At 49.3% G+C, this 18,175-nt stretch overlaps 2 long non-coding RNA genes across 2 annotated transcripts in view; one reads left to right on the top strand and one right to left on the bottom strand.

Moving 5' to 3' along the window:
* The window catches only part of LOC138920471 (uncharacterized), a 155,243-nt gene that overhangs the window by 108,620 nt on the left and 28,448 nt on the right, over positions 1-18,175 (bottom strand). The window lies entirely within an intron of this gene.
* Positions 6,493-18,086, top strand: LOC111772694 (uncharacterized). Its single transcript, XR_002806701.2, has 4 exons — positions 6,493-6,586; positions 14,157-14,229; positions 15,336-15,479; positions 16,292-18,086. It is a non-coding gene; the product is annotated as an uncharacterized lncRNA (long non-coding RNA).

Genomic DNA, 18,175 nt, shown 5'->3' with positions numbered 1-18,175 from the left:
CCACAAAGGAAGTTAGACTCTGTCCTATGGGTTGCAAAATCTTCCCCCCTCTACGATTTGTTTCTGTATATTTTGCAACAGTTTTTAAAGAAAAAGTGAATGTCCCTTATATCAAAGAGTTCCTACACACTGATAAGAAGACACAGCCAACCCCCGGGGGATAGGAAGAGCGTCCACAGAGGAGGACATGCGAACGGCTGAGGGAGAGAGTAAGAGATGGTCATCCTGCCGGCAGGGGGGCTGCCAGTCAAGCCCAGCCAAGGTGACCGGGCATTGGGCAGGTCCCCGAGCAGATAAGGTGACCGGTGTTCAGAGACAGGGACCCCTCAAGCTTTACCTACTTCAGGGGACAGCCTGGTGACCAAAGGAAAAATGTCCTGGTCCACAAGGGGTCCACTGGGAGGGTCCTGGGCCCAGGAACAGTGCTGTTCCTGGAACCCCTTCCAAAGACAGTCACACCAAGAAAAAAGGGTGACTCCCCTGAAATGCTCTGGTAACGCGCCAGAGCATCAGACAAGGCGCTCAAGCCCGTCACGGGTGCAGCTTGTTTCCGATAATTCATGACGGCAGCCGGTGCCTCTGCTGGCACAGCATCAGCGAGGCCATCCTGAACCCCTCCCCACACGGGCCCATCAGGCAGCGAAGGTGAAAGCAACTCTGACAGGCAGACTCCATCCCGAGAACCTGGCCCTCTCCCAGTAATAGGGGATTTTTTCTTTTTTTTAGCCAGACCAGAGGATGGAGCCAATTTCTGCACAGTTGGCTCTGGCAGCTCTCTCTGGGATGATCTGTGACATATTAGTCTTTCCTATTAGCTAATTTCATCTCATTTCTAACACTCCAAGAAAGAAACTCTGAGCAGTGAACTCTGTGTCCTCCCTCAAAACAGAGCTACCTGTGGGTCAATTATCAGACATGTTGTCATTGTCTTGATAAATGACGCTTTCCTTAATAATACTCGACTACACTAAAGAATAGAATTTAATAGGGTTGAAGAGAGTAGGAGAAACAGGATGTTTGCATAGGGTGATTCCTGAGGAGCATGCCAACAGTTCACACCCAGGTCCACAGCGAGAGTGGAAAACCCCTGAGAGCTCATCCACGCCAGCTGGCCTCTCAGGGGGCTGACCTCCCTCCCTCCCGCCCCAGCCACTGGCGGTAAATTCTGGCAAAACTAAAAGCAGCTTCTCCACAGCTGACACTTCGGGGAACCCCAACTTCTATCAAGTCAGAGTGTCCAGAATTACCTTCCACCCACAAGCACGCTCCCTGAGTGTGCATAAGTCTCTAAGCCCTGTTTTCTTCTCTGACTTAAGTCCTTTTGTTGCAGAATTGAAAACTATTCCTATTGTTCTATCTGTTTAAGGTCCAATTAACACATTTTGCAAATAAGCATTTATGTTTTCATTCTTCAAGTACACGTTTAAGATGTGGCTCAGTCTACCACAGACCGGGCAGCTTACAAACAAGAAGATTTCTTTCTCGAAGTTCTGGGGGCTGGATGTCCCAGATCTGCGCACCAGCGAGCTCGGGCTCTGGCGGGAGCTCTCTTCTGGGTTGCAGATGGCGCCTTTCCTTGCATCCTCACACGGAGGAAGAGCGAGCCAGCCTGCTCGCCCCTTCTCGCAGGGGCCTAATCCCACCCGGGGGGCTCCTCCCTCACGGCCTGTGCACCTCCCAAAAGCCCCGCCTTGGAGGTCAGGACCTCAATGTGCAAATTTGGGGGAGATGAAAACATTCAGTCCACGACAGAGAGTAAACATGCACAGTGTCTACATGCAAGGTTTTTACTCGCTCTTTCTTTTACCAACAATGTGCATCCTGTTTGAAGGAAAGCCCTCTGAGGTCCCTGTGGTACCCGGGGCCTGTCAGCACCCACTGACTTCCCCTTCACCCTCGGCTCTTCCCTTTCACAGCTAAGCCCACACTGGGCCATAAGCCCTTATGGAGGCCAATGACTTCCTAACTTCCGCAAGTGCAATTGTAGCCACAGTTTTACTTGATCCGTTCACAAAGGCTCCTCCCTGGGGGAGGAAGCCGACTCTGATGGCAGTCCGGTAAGCACGCACAGTTCCGCCTCGCTAAACTTTTCTCCATTTCTTATCTTTTTTGGTTGTCTGGGTCAGCCCCACTGCTCCTTATTTTCCATTAAACTCAGAGATCCTTCGTTGTGTCTCACTCAGTTAGGCAACGGGAGAGACTGTGAAACAGTCACCGTGGAAAGTCCTTCTTTGAAAAGTTATAAAAAGAAAGAATAAAGAATTCCTCCGTCACCCAGAATCTCCATAAGGGTGCTGTGGGGGAGTGATGGCTGGTTGGGTCCCTGCAGTTCCTACTTGAAGCCCTCCCCTGGCACACCAGAATGTGACTGCATTGGAGACAGGGCCTTTAAAGGGTGGCAAAGTCACAACGAGGCCATTAGGGTGGCCCTGATCCTTATAAGAAGAGGAGACCAGGACACAGACAGGCAGAGGGAGGACCATGTGAGGACGCAAAGAAGACGGCCACTGCGAGTCAGGAGAAACCAACCTGCCGACACCTCGATGGTGGGCGTCCAGCCTCCAGAACTGTGAGGGGGTCGCTCCCTGGTGTTTGGTCTCCCCAGCCTGTGTTGTCCCGTCTGGCGGCCCGAGCCGACCGACACATGGGGAGACTAGCAAACCTGGATGTGCTGTGGCCTTGAGTCCTCCACAGCCAGGGAAGGGCCCTCAGCGACTGACAGAAGCTGGCCACCGGCTCACTCACGTTATCAGAAACTTGAGCAAAAACAAGGAAGGGAGAAGAGGGGCCTGCTTTCTCGAAACGCTTGTTTAACTCTGTTGGTGAGCTAACCTTTCCTCGTGTTAACACATTTTCTCTTTAGACTTCTCCACAGTTAGACAAGGGTGAGCCTAGGCCCCATCTCGAGGGACGTCTGCCTCATCCACACTCTTGAAGGCACAGCACGGGTGCCCATGCCACACCGGGCGTGATGGACATGACTGCCTAGGACTCCACCACAGCACCCATCGCCGCCTTGCACAGCATCAGGGCCACCACATTCTCTGCCACAGCCCGCAGGCAACCTGGGAACCTCCAGCCTCCGCACCTGGGCTTTCTCGTCTCTGCAGGGGGTGACACTGTGCAGCGTGACCTGTGCAGGTCCTCCGGCTCCAGAGCTCTGCAGATCCACCACTCACCCCGTCTGGTAGAAGCACCAGCCGAAGGGCCACAAATGATTTTAAAATATGTTCCAAATAACACAGTGCTATTTACACTTGATGCTGTGCATGAGCTCAATCACAGCACAAAACATCCTTTTAACCTACTTTAAGGAAAAGAGCAAGACGTTTGGGGAGAAAAAAGTAAGGTTTCTTGAAGTCAGGGACAACGACATAACATATCAGTAGCTGGAGTTCAATGAGCATTCACTGGTTCCAGGCACTCCTCTGGGCAGGGGCAGGGACTAATGCTACGCATCCCCCTCCCCTTGAGTGTGGCACGACCTGTGAATATGATGGACTGCCACTCCCGTGATTAGGTTACATTCAAAGGCAAAGATGAAGGAATGTTTCAATTGGAATTAATTAAGTTCCCATCTGGGTGAGCCTGACCTAATCAGGTGAGTTCTTCAACAGGACTGGGCCCTTCCAGAACTTTTAGAGAGACTGGAAAAGGCAGAGGGTCTGGGGGGGTTGGTCATGAGGCAAGTATCTGACAGCAGCCCCTAGGAGCTGAGGGTGGACCCTCATCAACAGCCAGCAAGACAGGGGGATCCTCAGGCCCATGGCAAGAATGACGTGAACTCTGCCTACAACCAGAGGGAACTTGGAAGTGGACTCCTCCCCACTTGAACCTCTAGTGAGGACACAACCCAGCCAACACCCGGGTTTCACCTTGAAAGACCCGGGGCAGAGATCCCAGGCAAGCGCTGCCCAGACTTCCCACCCAGAGAACTGCGAGAGACAGACAGGTGTTGTTTAAAGCCACTAAGCTTGGCAAACTGCCACCCTGAAATCTGGAAACACAGGTGTATCCAGAGGGTCACAGCCCAGACCTGCTCACCCAGAGCAGAGGCCACTGGACTCTTAGCCATAAACTGGGGGGACGGCTTAAACAGTGATTTTGGTGAGCTGCTGGAAGCTGCGTGCAGACTCGTGCGACAGTGAAGAACTCCTGGGGGCCACAATCATAAGTCTTGTGAATTTAATCTCCGGCACCCCACCGGGTACGTACAGTGAAGATCTGAGAAGGATCCCTCGGTGGCCCTGGTAGGTGGAAGGAAGGGTAATTATTGTGAACTGGCCCCAGAGTGATCTCACGAGAGAGCCCTGGCCCCCGGGAAGAGCATTTCTCCCGATCCAGCACCGCCAGCCTTCCCGTCTCACGAGCGGGGAAAAGAACATGCCGACAGGGATCAGGACCTCAGGGAAGGAGACCGGGGGAGCTGCCTCTCTGGAGGGGAAAGAAGGAGCTTTACTGCTGCAGTAACACGTGTGAGCACACAGCCCAAGACACAGCCCCACTCACAGCCTGGGCTTTAGTCGTGAGACGGTAGAACGGTCGGTTCCCCACACCTCGCCCCACACCAGGGCTCCAGAGTAAGGCCAGTGGGCTCCAGCCGAAAGAGCTTCAAGGCGCAGCCGTGCGAGGAGGAGTAAGGGAGGCCCACAGGCACTGGGGGACACAAAACGAGGACAGTGACTTCAAACACTGAACACAGCCCAGCTCCCCGCCAAGTACACAAAACCTCACACTACAGGCCTGCCTGCCTCAGTTCCTGTTACCCAGCACATCACGTCTGGCTTTCAAAACAGCAACGTGGCAAGGTACGCCAAAAGGAGTGATGAGAAAAGTCAAAAGAGACAAAATGAGCATGGGAACCAGACCCGATGTGACTCAGGTGTTGGAATCACCAGATGAGGAATTCAAAATAACTATGATGAATAAACTCAGTGCTCTGTGAGAAAAGTAGAAACACGCAAGAAAAAAATGGGTGCCACAAACCAAGAAATGGAAACTCAAAGAAAGAGTCAAATGGAAATACTAGAAATGGAAACCCTGTAAGAGAAATGACGATTGCCCTAGATGAGCTCACGGTGGACTCGGCACGGCTGAGGAGGAATCAGTGGCTTGAAGAGAGGGTGATAGACACTCCCCAAACTGAAACGGAAAGAGGAAAAGGATGAACAGTCAGAGCAGAACACCCAAGAATCGTGGGACAGTTTCAAACGGTGTAACATTCATGTAATTGGAGTGCCAAAAAGATAGACTAGACCAGAAAAAGGACATTTGAAGTAATAATAGCTAAAAATGTTTCAAAATTAGTGACAAACAACAAACCATAAACTTGGGGAGCTCAAAAAACACCAAGCAGGATAAAACCAAACAAAAACCAAAAAAATATATATATATATGTCTAGGAATATCATAGTTAAACTGTAGAAAACCAAAGGCAGAGAGAAAATCTTGAAAGAACTCAGGCAGGGAGGGGGAAGGGTTGGGAAGGAGAATTCATCTGTAGAGAAACAAAGATAGGAATTAGATCAGACTCCTCATCAGAACTTGAAATCAATGATCCAAAGAGATTTACGCACTCCTATGTTCATTGCAGCATTACTCACAATAGCCAAGACGTGGAAGCACCCCCAGTGCCCATATATACATGAATGGATAAAGATGTTGTATATATATACAATGGAATGCTACTCAGTCATAAAAAAAAGAGAAAATCATCCCTTTTGCAACATCGTGGTTGAACCTTGAGGGTTAAGCTAAATAAGCCAGATAGAGAAAGACAAATACTGCGTGATGTCACTCATATGTGGAAGATAACAAATACTTGGATAAAGAGAACAGATTAGTGGTTACCAGAGGGGAAATGGGTTGGGGGTGTGGGCAAAAGGGATAAAGGGGCACATATGTATGGTGATGAATGAAAATTGGACTACTGGGGGTAAGCACAATGAAGTGAACTCAGGAATTGATAAACAATAATGTACACCCAAAATTACACAATGTTATAAACCATTGTAATCCCAATAAAATTACGTGGGGGAAAAAAAAGATGCTATATAGGGCCCGAATTCTAACGATCCCTTTGAGTCACATTTTTCTGTGAATTCTTCTATGTACCTTAATAAAATATGTGATTAAAAGAAAGAAGAATCCAGTATGGAAAGCCTTATACTATATGATTCCATTTATATGACATTCTGGAAAAAGCAAAACTGTAGAGACAGTAAACAGATCCGTGGTTTCCAGGAGTCTCGGGGGGTGGGAGGAATGGGGTGGGGAGGGCTGGATATGTGATGCACGTGGATTCTTTTAGGATTGTGAAACTTTTCTGTATGATACCATTATGGTGGATATATTACATTTTGCATTTGTCAAAACCCATAAAACTTTATAGTACAAAGAGTGAACCTTACTGTATACAAATCTTTTAAATTCACTTCTGAGGTTGGGAGATCCCAGGATGGAATATGGAATGTCACAGAAGAACCTGACTGCATCATGAATGCATGAAACAGCCTCACTGAAGATGGTGCGGGGAAGCTGCTGACCTGGGTGGATTTGGAAATGAGTGGAGTCCGTGAGACTAAAGGTAAAGAAACTGCCCATGAGCGCTGTCCTCTGGTTGATAAAGTTGTTTCCTTTGAGGGTGTGGGTTAATGGTTCTGAAACCACTAACGTTCATACTGGATTCAACACTTCAGTAAATGGCTGGCAGATGGTGGGAGTTGGGCTTCTCACTGGGTACAGATAAACCAGGGGCGGAGGCCACAGCCATCCAGGTGGTGATGGGTTAGAGCTGGAGACAGCAGTAAGAGCTCGTGTTTAGCTTAGTGTAGACACGGATGGTTGTATATGGAACTATGTACAGGTATGTGTACATCTGTGGGTGAGTAGACACACATACATCTCTTTGATCTGTCAGCTGCCAGGGCCAGAAGCAGTGACACCCAGGAGCAATGAGCACACCTAGCACCCACATCTTGGTTTCTAAATACCGTCCTGCGACAAACCAGGGCTTCTTGGAGAAATGGCTGATTCTGGGACTGAGGCAAGAAAGGTACAAGATGAGCCTGGAGCATTCTGCAGTGCCAGGAAGTAAGAAAATGCTCCAAATTTTAAATAAATAAATAAATAGCCCAAAAAAAAACCAGTGATGGAGGCCTGTCAAAGGTACACAGGAGCCAACTGGAAGAGCTCCCAATGGCCGAGGCTGAGACAATTTGAGCAACAAAATAAATAAAGTCGTGTTGGATTATAATCCATAGTGTAAAATAAATATCCATGAGTCCATACGGACATAAATGAATGAATAAATGACTAAGTGGAGAATAGATCAAGCTCCCATGCAGAAAAATTCCAAATAATTTATGTAGCTACTCTGCCCTCAAAGAGGTGGGGCATAACTGTCAAGGTCACCAAAAACAAGGAAAGTCTGAGAAACTGTCCGTACTGTGGTCAATGGAGTGACCATAGCGTTGGTGTCGATGTCAACTGTGACGTGGTGTCCTGAATGGAATCCTGGGACAGAAAAGGACAGTAGGGAAAACTAAAGAAATCTGAATAAAGTATGGATTTTAGTTAAGAATAATGGATTAATATTGCTTCATTAATTGTGACAAATGCACCATATTAATAACAAAGAAAACCACATACATGGCATATGGCACTCTCCATACTGCTAGCCTTGCAATTTTTCTACAAACCTAAAACTATTCTAAAATAACAATTTTATTTTAAAAAATTAATTTAAAATTTTTCCTGCATGGAAGGCCACTGAAAATTTGAGAAACATTAGTGCTGGGGTGGCCAGAGAGTCAACCAGGTTTAAAAACATCTTATTATCAAATCTTATCCTGTATGCTTTTTAAATTGTTGCATACACTAAGATTAATTTAAAACTTTGCATATATAATCAAAATTATGCATTTATGATTAAATTGTGCATATATGTATGAATGTGTAATGAAAATAGTTTAATATAAAAAGTCTTTTGCAACTATAAGGTTATATTATATTGCCTATTTTTAAAGTGGAAAGCTGTTTATTTTGTTTCATTGTGTGTCACTTCCTCCCACTCTGCCTTTCTCTCCCCCGCCTCCCCACCCCTCCCCCACCTCTGCTGCTCCACGCCCAGGGAAGGCCGTGCTAACAGCTGTCTGCTCCTTTCGCTCAGTTCTGCCGTCTCCGTGTCTGGGTGTATATATGTGCATGCCTGTGGTGTCTAGGCAGGGTGTGACACGGTTTGTTTTTTAAAAAATAGAATCATATCTTGGCTTCCTGACTTATTGCACCGTAACATAACACCAATAAGTCCATCAGATTCATTTCCCCAGTCGAAGGATGTCTCCTTTTTAGGTGCAGTTGACCCCAGAGCTGGAGTCTTGCAGGCTCAGCTGACTCGCCCCCTGATTACAGGTCTGGGCTGTTCTGTGTGCTCAGCAGCCACCGTTCAGAAGAGTCCAGTTTTAAACTCAGTGTCAGCAACCAGATTACCAAATCCTGCATCCTTGCTCTGCCATGGACTAAATGTGTGACATTGGGCAAGTTAATTAACCTCTCTGAGCTTCAGTTTCCTCATATGTAAAATGAGGAATAATGTAGGACTTAGAGGAGAGTTAGAAGGAATAAATTATAGTCCCCGGTAAGCACGGAGCAGTTTCTAACACAGACACTCTTCCATAAATCAGTTATGATTATGATTATTTTCTCTTACCTTTATCTATGTGTATAGAGAATGCACTATTTTTTTCTCCTCAAAGCCCCAGTACTTAGTTGTAGATCCTGGTTGTAAGTCATTCTGGTTCTTCTATGTGGGATGGCACCACAGCATGGCCTGGTAAGTGGTATGTCGGTCCGCACCCAGGATCTGAACCGGCAAACCCCGGGCCACCGAAGCAGAATGTGTGAACTTAACCACTCAGCCGCAGGGCCGGACCTGAGAACCCACTTTTGATGAACCATCGAAAAAAATTAATTGTCCTGAAAGAGTTGTTTTAATTATTTGTTGATAGATGTCCTCTTCCTCATTGTGACAGTCGTTATTTTCAACTAAGAGCAAGGAACATAAACTAGTTGATAAATAAATGAAATCACTGTGAATACTTTTGTCCTTCCTTGACTAGTTAAGGCACTAAGTCACAAGATGAAACAATGACCAGCAAGAGACCGGAGGAGAGGAGAGAGACCGGGACGCACAGAGGGCCCGGTAACCTTACAGAGCAGGATGGGATTCTCACCGCCCTCAGAGGGCAGGGAACCGACAAGGCGGGGACGAGAAACCCAGCCCTGTGCACAGCTCATCCTCCCTCACCTGCGTCACAACCCTCAGTCAGAGATTTTACCCTATTTTCAGGCCAGCAAGTCAGCCTGCCGCAGTTTCACAGATGCTAGCAGGAGACACGAGACTCCTGGGTCAGAAATGAAGGACAGTTTACAGCACAGCGGGCAGCAAAAACTTCCTTTCACAGTGCGCAGCGGCCCAGGCGGATGCTGCCTACGCAGTGGTCTATGTCTCAGCTGAGGAACTCAAGCCTGGGAAACCCTCGTACAAGGGGCTTCAAGCAAACCTGCCCAACCCTTGTCCCCAAGAGAGACGTTATCCTTCTTAGTCTGGTCAGGAGATAAAGCTGCCCTCTGCTCTGGAGGAGGCCCCATCTCCAGCTGCCCAGGCTGTTCACTGCACAACATCCTTGAAAGGATGGTCCAGAACAAAAGCTGTCACAAGACTTATAGAAGTGTCATGGAGAATTAGCCCCAGCAACTGATCCTGTGAAATTATAGAAGAGAATCAGGGCCTGCGCGCCTTCCTCCAAGGCCTCAGAAAGGGAAACACCAGCCCCGTCTCGAGGTGCGTAGGATCTCTACCTAGAGGAGGAAGTGAGATTCTGCGCATGGAACTCTTCCGGACAGAAAGGCGTGGACGGCTGCTTCTGTCCTGGTCAAGGTTGCAGTGGGGGTGCGCAGGGTCTGCCATGGAAGGTGAACAGCAAGAACAGTCTCACTGCCCAGCTAGTGTCGTCCTCCGCTCACTGTTACTAGGATCTGTCTTCAACCCCCCAACCGCGTCCTCAGTCCCTCTGGAAGCCTGGGGTCCCGTGGAGGGCTGACTCCTCCCTGTCACCGGCCTGGGCTGAGGACAGAGGAGCAGGTGCCCAGGATGCTCTGACACCAGAGGGAGAGTTCTCGGCGGTGTTCTTGCGTCTGGCTGCCGAGTCCATTGAGTTGCACTTGGCCTGGTTTGGTCCTTCTGTGAGCTCTTAGCATTCCTTCTCTACTCTCCCTGGCCCTTGGAGGAGGACAAAGGTGGTCTCCCATGAAGCTCCTGCCGTTTGTGTCCCACTGAGCGCTTGCTGGGCACTCACTTGAGTCCCAGTGACACTCACTGGTCACCACAGTGACCGGGACCCGGCTGTCTTCACGTCACCACCCTCAGACTTGCCCTCGTCCAGGGCAAAGGTGGGTGTCAGGAAAGAGGTGAAAATAGGATTTCAAGCCATTCTTAACTTGAAACGTCACCCTGGTTGCATTCTGAACACCAGCATAACGGACCCTTTCAGTCTGGCCTTGTCTCCCACGATTGTCAAATGAATTCAAGTCGCCACCCAGAACGGCCCTCCCTCATCACCGTGCCCTGCACAGGAGTCACAAGAACCACGGTCGGGGCCACGGGAGGGGTTCGCCAGAACCGAGATCCTCCAGGAAGCGGCTGTCCTTGTCAAACAGCAGGAGGTCCTTTCCATGGCAGAAGTCCGGCTTCCTCCCCAGGACTGCACCGCTTGTGACACCCCAGGGTGGGGGGAAGAGATGGAAGATTCCAGAACAGAACTGAAGCCCAGGAGTTACAGCTGGATTCTGTTCTCAGCAAAGCCTCTTGGAGCACTTAGAGCCCTGCGTCTCCATCTCTGTTCTCAGCGCCCACCCCTCGGCCCCTCGGCCCCTCGGCCCCTCGGCCCAGTGAGGGTATCCAGGAAACAGACCCCTAATGTCCAGCCTGGAGCCCCTGAGGCCCTGGCTGTCTTCTGAGGGTCTCACTGTGCTTCTGGCCTTTGCTGTCCTGGGTGAGGACAGTGGCTCCTCCCTGGCCCCTGTTGCTAGTTGTCTCAGCTTCACGTACTGGGGTAAAGCTCAGACGCCACGCGGAGCCGCTCTTGGCGGTCTTCTCGGGCAGGCTTTGCTTTCCAGGAATGTGCTCCAGAAGTCGTAATCACAGTTCCTCAGGCCCCGGGGACCACTTCTTTCTCCCACGCTGTGTGTGAGCTAGTGGGAGCCTTCGAGGTGGCCTTCGATGTCCCTCAGTCCTCAGAGTTGTGGCTCTGTTTTCCATCCCATGTGGACATCCTCCTCAGGCTCTGGCTGGAGGAGGGACCTCATCCCCTCCAGGGAGGAAGCCCACCGTCCCATGGATCCTGGGCAGCCCTGGGGAGCCCTGGCCGGCCTCCGCCTCCTCCACCCCCAGCCCCAGCTGCTCAAGGCTTAACTCATACACATCTATACCTGGAACATCCTGAAGTGTGTGTCCTTCTGCAAAAGCAGTTGGGTTCTTACACTGAAGATGGTAAGAATGGCATTTCTAAGTTCCCCCTGTTGGGAGCAGACTCTGGGTTTTTGGCAGAATGCCATCTCTGGGTGACCACACATCCCAATGATGTGATGTGTGACCCAATCATCGTGATCTCTCTTCATTGATTCAGTCATCAGGTGTCTGCCGAGGGTCTCCATGGGCCGGGGAAGGGGCAGAAACCCCAAATGGGCGATGAAGTTCATGAAGAGATGTTTAATATTCTCCAGATGTGGAAAGAAAAAAGCCTGTTTAGGTGAGTTGAAATTTAAAACTGAGGAATCAGTTCACTTTTCTTGGGCAAGTGGAGCTGTCCTGAGGACCGGAGCAAAGGGACTCTATGGAAGGGTCACCCGAGGCTCTAAGCGCCAAGTGCCAGCCCAAGCCAGGGGCTGTTCCAGGCAAGAGGTGGGAACCCCATAGCAGCCCAGCATCAGAGCCCTTGACTCTGGCAGCCAGAGCAATGATGCTGTCTGCAGGGTCCTCACCACCTGCCGGAGCTGCTGGTGCCCTGCTCCTGTTCCAGAAACTTCCGGGGCCAGCGACTGCCCCCAGCAGTGAGCGTGGACCTCCTTTATGAAGAGCTCATGTTAGCAGACGCTCCCTGGCTGGAGAGACACAAAGCTGGGCCTTAGGCTGGAGTTGCGCTGGGCGCTCAGGACAGAACACGGAGACCACTGGACATCCTCTGAGGCTGAGGGGTTCGAGGGAGGGGTGCCGTTGCTGTCCCCAGACCCCAAGTGGAAGGCCCACAGCCAGCTCCGGGCTGTCTCTGGATCCTGCCGACACCCGGAAAGGACATGGAAATGCAGCCAGTCAAATTCAACATCCCTCGAAAGTCACCAAGGGGCGTGGGCGACAGTGAGGGCTGAGAAGAGGCCACACTTCTGCCTCTCCCTCCGCATATGGCCTTGAACAAAAGTGCAGCTTCACTGAGCTCATGATCCCTGCACAGGACACGGGTCTGTTCACGGCCAAGGGCTGGCGGGGCCACACCGGGGGTGAACGATGACAGTGGTCTCCAGGTCGCGGCAGCCTCATGGGCCAGGCTGGCCAATGGCACCCACCCCCGGCGTCAGGAAGGATCAGAGAGAGGGTGTGGGAGAGGGCTTCGCAAACTGCCAAGAACTAACTAAAGGTTGGGGTTAGCATTACCATTATTCCTTATCAAATTAACTATCAATATTCCCTAATTGCAAAATGCTTCTGAGCGGAGCAGATGGGGACGCCAGTGCTCGTTAAAAATTCCAAGCAACTCCACATCATTTTGCTGACCTTTGCATTAATTCTTGCCTTTTCTTTCCTCATTAAATCCTATTTCTGTAGCTGTTATTAGGTTCCCAGTCTCTCCCCTGGTTAAATAATGACTCGGGATCACTCATTTCAGTGTTTCCCATTTTTGTTGCGCCACCAGCCCAAGGCACCCCCTCTCTGGATGGGTCTGTGTTTGCCGCGGGTGCTGGCTGAGTAGGCAGACATCGCTGAACCACCAAGGTGTGCACTGAGTGGGCCTCACACCAATTATTACAAGCTTGCGATTTTCAGGGGGCAAAATATTCGCTTTTACAGATAATTAGGTTGGGATTTGATCTTCCCTGCAGTCAAAGGACATTAATGACCCCCGTTCTCTCAGCTAAATTCTCATCCTGAAGTTTGGGGAGGTAAAAGAACTTACTCTTTCTGACAGCAGAGAGGGGCTCCGCCTCCTGGTTTCGTCTGTGCGCTGGGCCGAGCCGCCTCGTCAGCATCCACACAGGCCTCTGTCAGAGAATGTCTTCACGCAGCCCCACCCAGCTCATTTACTCCTCCAGTATCTACTGACTCACATTGGAAAAATTGGCCCTGACTTCTTATGGGGGCAAGGACTGCAGTGTAGGTCTTAGAGTGGGTTTGGAGCCAGACCTGATGGCCTAGCAGCTGAAGTTCAGCACGCTCCGCTTCAGCAGCCCAGGTTCGGTTCCCGGGCACGCAGCCACACCACTTGTCTGTCAGTAGCCATGCTGTGATGGCAGCTCACATAGAAGAACCAAAAGAAGTTACAACTATACACGACTATGTACTGGGGCTTTGGGAGTTAAAAAGGAAGAAAAAAGGAGGAAGATTGGCAAAGATGTTAGCTTAGGGCAAATCTTCCCCTGCAAAAAGAAAAAAATTTAAAGTGGGTTTGAAGTTGGAGGTGGTTCAAGAACAAAAAAATAAACAAACTCACTCAAAAATGAGCAAAAGACTCGAACAGACATTTCTCAAAAAGAAGCTAGACAAATGGCCAATAAGCATATGAAAAGATGCTCAACATCACTAATCATCAGGGAAACGCAAATCCAAACTACACTAAGATACCACCTTACGCCTGTCAGAATGGCTATAATCACTAAGACAAAAAATAACAAATGTTGGAGAGGGTGTGGAGAGAAGGGAGCCCTCATACACTGCCAGTGGGAATGCAAACTGGTGCAGCCACTATGGAAAACAGTATGGAGATTTCTCAGAAAGTTAAAAATAGAAATACCATATGATCCAGCCATCCCACTACTGGGTATCTATCCAAAGAGCTTGAAGCCAACAATTCAAAGAGACTTATGCACCCCTGTGTTCATTGCAGCATTATTCACGGTAGCCAAGACGTGGAAGCAACCCAAGTGCCCATCGACCAATGATTGGATAAAGAGGATGTGGTATGTATATATATATATATATACATGGAATACTATTTAGCCATAAAAAAAGACAAAATCATCCCATTCACAACCACGTGGATGGACCTTGAGGGTATTATGTTACGTTAAATAATCCAGACTGAGAAAGACAAACACTGTATTATTTCACTTATTTGTGGAAGATAAACAAACTTACAGACAAAGAGAACAGTTTAGTGATTAGCAGGGGGATTGGGGGTGGAAGATGGGCATAAGGGGTGAAGGGGCACACTTATATGGTGTCTTGACAAATAATAATGTACAACTGAAATTTCACCATGTTACAAACTATTGTGACCACAATAAGAAAATGTTTTTAAAAAAAGAAATATAAAAAAAGAATAAAAATAAGGAAAGAAGGTAATTCCTTTTCCAAATTATAAAATTTTGGCAAATCAATACAATACTTTGTAATACAATAAAATTATGTTGCATTTCTTGGGGGGAAAAACACAATAAGCTACCACCTCACACTCATTAGGAGGGATATTATAAAAAAAAATTTTTTTAACAGAAAATAACAAGTTTTGGTGAGGATGTGGAGAAATTAGAACCCTTGTGCCCCATTGGTGGGAATGTAAAATGGGGTAGCCACAGTGGAAAACTGTATGGTGTTTGCTCAAAACATTAAAAATAGTACCTTCCTGGGGCTGGCCCCGTGGCCGAGTGGTTAAGTTCGCGCGCTCCGCTGCAGGCGGCCCAGTGTTTCGTTAGTTCGAATCCTGGGCGTGGACACGGCGCTGCTCATCAGACCACGCTGAGGCAGCGTCCCACATGCCACAACTAGAAGAACCCACAACGAAGAATACACAACTATGTACCGGGGGCTTTGGGGAGAAAAAGGAAAAAATAAAATCTTTAAAAAAAAAAAAAATAGTGCCTTCCATATATCCAGAATTCCACTTCTGGGCATATACCCAAAAAAATGGAAAGCGGGGGCTCAAACAGATATTTGTATGCTCATGTTCACAGCAGCGTCACCCACAACAGCGAAAAGGTGGAAGCAGATGAAGCTCCACTGAACGATGAATGGACACACACAGTGTGGTGTATACCACAGTTGACTATTTTTCCGCCTTAAACAGGAAGGAAGCTCTGACACATACCAGGACGCGGATGAACCATGAAGACATTAGGCTAAGTGAAATAGTAAGCCGGATGCAAAAGAACACATAATATGATTCCACTTACATGGGGTCCCTGGAGGAGGCAAATCATGGAGAGGGAAGGTAGGTGGTGCTGCCGGGGGCTGGGTCGGGGGAGTTGGTGTTTAATGGGCACAGAGCTTCAGTCTGGGAAGATGAGAAGTTCTGAGGACGGATGGCGGGGACGGCTGCACAACAACATGCACGTACTTAATGCCCCTGAACTGAACACTGAAAATGGTTAAAATGGTAAATTTTATGTTGTGTATATCTTACCACAATAAAAAAAAAAAAGTAAAAATAAAATGTACTGAAAAAAGAAGTTTGGGGCGGGTCGCTGGACTGCCCCAGACCAAGCCTGGACAGACGACAGCAGGACTAGTCAGATGAGGCAGACTTGTGGGCTCGGGGGCTGTGAGGGGCACTGCCCAGGGGCCTGGGGAAGAGAGGCAGCCTGTGGGCGTGGATCATCCTCATCCTGCCCAGACCAGCTGAGCGCCTGCACCTCGCTCAGCCACGTTCAAGTGCAACATGAGGCTGGAGACCCATGAAACCTGGGCAATAGAGAGGGCAGTGCTCACAGTGGGAAGCAGGCCATGCACCCCCTGCTCGGGTAGAATGAAGAAGAAAGGACAGAAGGCAGCCAGCAATGGCCAGGGGTGTGGGCAGATGGCCCGGGCACCAAGGTCATTGTGAGGCTGCTGGAATAAACAGAAGAGAAAGGTGGGCGGGAGGGAGCTGGGAGGCCCACCTGTGCGGGCGTGTTACCATCGGAGAGAACACACTTCACGAGCTGGCCACAGGAAAGAAGGAATATGGCTTTACGTTCTAACAATAATAAACTAAAATTTTAACTTGATTATGTTACACTGTCCCCTATGTATGATCCACCACAGTTTGAGATTACAAGAACATAGCCTCTGTGAGAGCTTCTGCTGTAAGACTCAGCCGACTCCGTGAACCCTGCGCCCCCAGCCCACCCGGAGCTCGAGACCCAGAGGCCGGCCAGCTCCGCCCTCTCACTCGGGGAGCGCAAGCGTCTGTCGTCCAGTCTGGAAAGCTCTCTGTCTGCGGGTGTGAAGAGGCTCTGTACCCAGCTGGAGGAACTAAGCAGGAAACCTGTTTGGACTCTTTATCTAAGGACCTTTATCACAAACAATGTGAAAAATAGGCTGACTCCAGCAAAAGCTTTCTGAGCAGCTCTGTGACCCGTAAGGCCTGGTAGATGGACTGGCTTCCTCGTCCTCGCCCCTAGAGCCATGTCACCGCTATGGGGAGGCTTTGGAAGGAAATGACTTGGGCATTCTTGAGAAGCTGAGGACAGATAAGGACATGAGTCATAAGTGGCTCCATAATAACAATCACAGTGCATTTCATCCTAAATCTACATTAATGAATATGAGAAGATTTAAGGGGACGGGGGTGGACACTGGAGGAAGGATGGACTCACCAACAGGGAGGCAGTGGTCATATGGTGGCCATCTGACCTTTACCTGGCCCTTCAAGGCAGCCCGAGTCTCCCAGCATGCCCAGCGGTGGCCTGGACTCCCTTGCTTGATCCTGGGATTCTCCCAGCATGCACAGTGGTGGCCTGGACTCCTCCCCATCTTGATCCTGGGATTCTCCCAGCATGCACAGTGGTGGCCTGGACTCCTCCCCATCTTGATCCTGGGATTCTCCCAGCATGCACAGTGGTGGCCTGGACTCCTCCCCATCTTGATCCTGGGATTCTCCCAGCATGCACAGTGGTGGCCTGGACTCCTCCCCATCTTGATCCTGGGATTCTCCCAGCATGCGCAGTGGTGGCCTGGACTCCTCCCCATCTTGATCCTGGGATTCTCCCAGCATGCACAGCGGTGGCCTGGACTCCTCCCTATCTTGATCCTGGGATTCTCCCAGCATGCACAGCAGTGGCTAGACCCTCCCTGGGGGTGGAAATGCAGGCCAGCTGCCCCAGAGGCTCCTTGCTCTTCTATGAAAAGAAGGATGAGCTCCAAGCCTTCTGCTAGAGTATACTGCACAATACTGTAGCCACACTTAGCTATTACATTTAAATTCAAATTAATTAGTTAAATAAAATTTAAAATTCAATTCTTCAGCCACACTAGCCATATTTCAAAGGTTCAATAGCCACTGTATTGGACAGTGCAGACCTAGAACATTCCATATTAGCAGGAAGTTCTGTTCACAGAGTTCTCCTGGGGCAAAGCTCTGATTCTGACCTCAGGGCCACCGTCTCCCAGTCTGGGTGGCGAGGTCGCCTCGAGGATCAGTTGCTTCACATCTCCTCAGTGGCCCTGCAGCACTGAGCAATTCCAGAAGCAAGAGGAAAAGCTCAAGAGGGCTCCCCCTTCCTGCCCTCTGCTCAGTGGATTTTTCCGGAATATCCCCCAGTGTGTGAGCAACAAATGAAACTGCAGCCTTGTTGGTGTCCCAGGAAAATGGAGGGCAGCCGGAGAAGGCTGGCTGGAGGGAATGAGGCTGCCAGCCCCCTGCTGGGGAGTGACCTCAGATGACATAAATCCACCTTCACTAATTCAAGCTCCAGCACCACGCACTGAAGGCATGGAGCGCCCTTCCCCTCCCCAAGCCTCCATAATTGCTTTATTCTTATGCCAGAATTTTATCTGCGTTGAAATTTTCTTTTTTACATCCTATTAAAAGTGTTAATAAACTGTATTTAAGACCTTACTTTGCAATTATGTTGAGTAGACTAAATAAATCAACACTGGCTCTTAGTCTGTTCAAGGGAAAAAACTGAACTCCTGCTAATTTAACAA

This window comes from Equus caballus, chromosome 1, assembly GCF_041296265.1.
Source record: "Equus caballus isolate H_3958 breed thoroughbred chromosome 1, TB-T2T, whole genome shotgun sequence".
NCBI lineage: Eukaryota > Metazoa > Chordata > Mammalia > Perissodactyla > Equidae > Equus > Equus caballus.
Note: the sequence above shows the minus strand (reverse complement) of the source record. Positions and strands in the feature narration are given on the sequence as shown.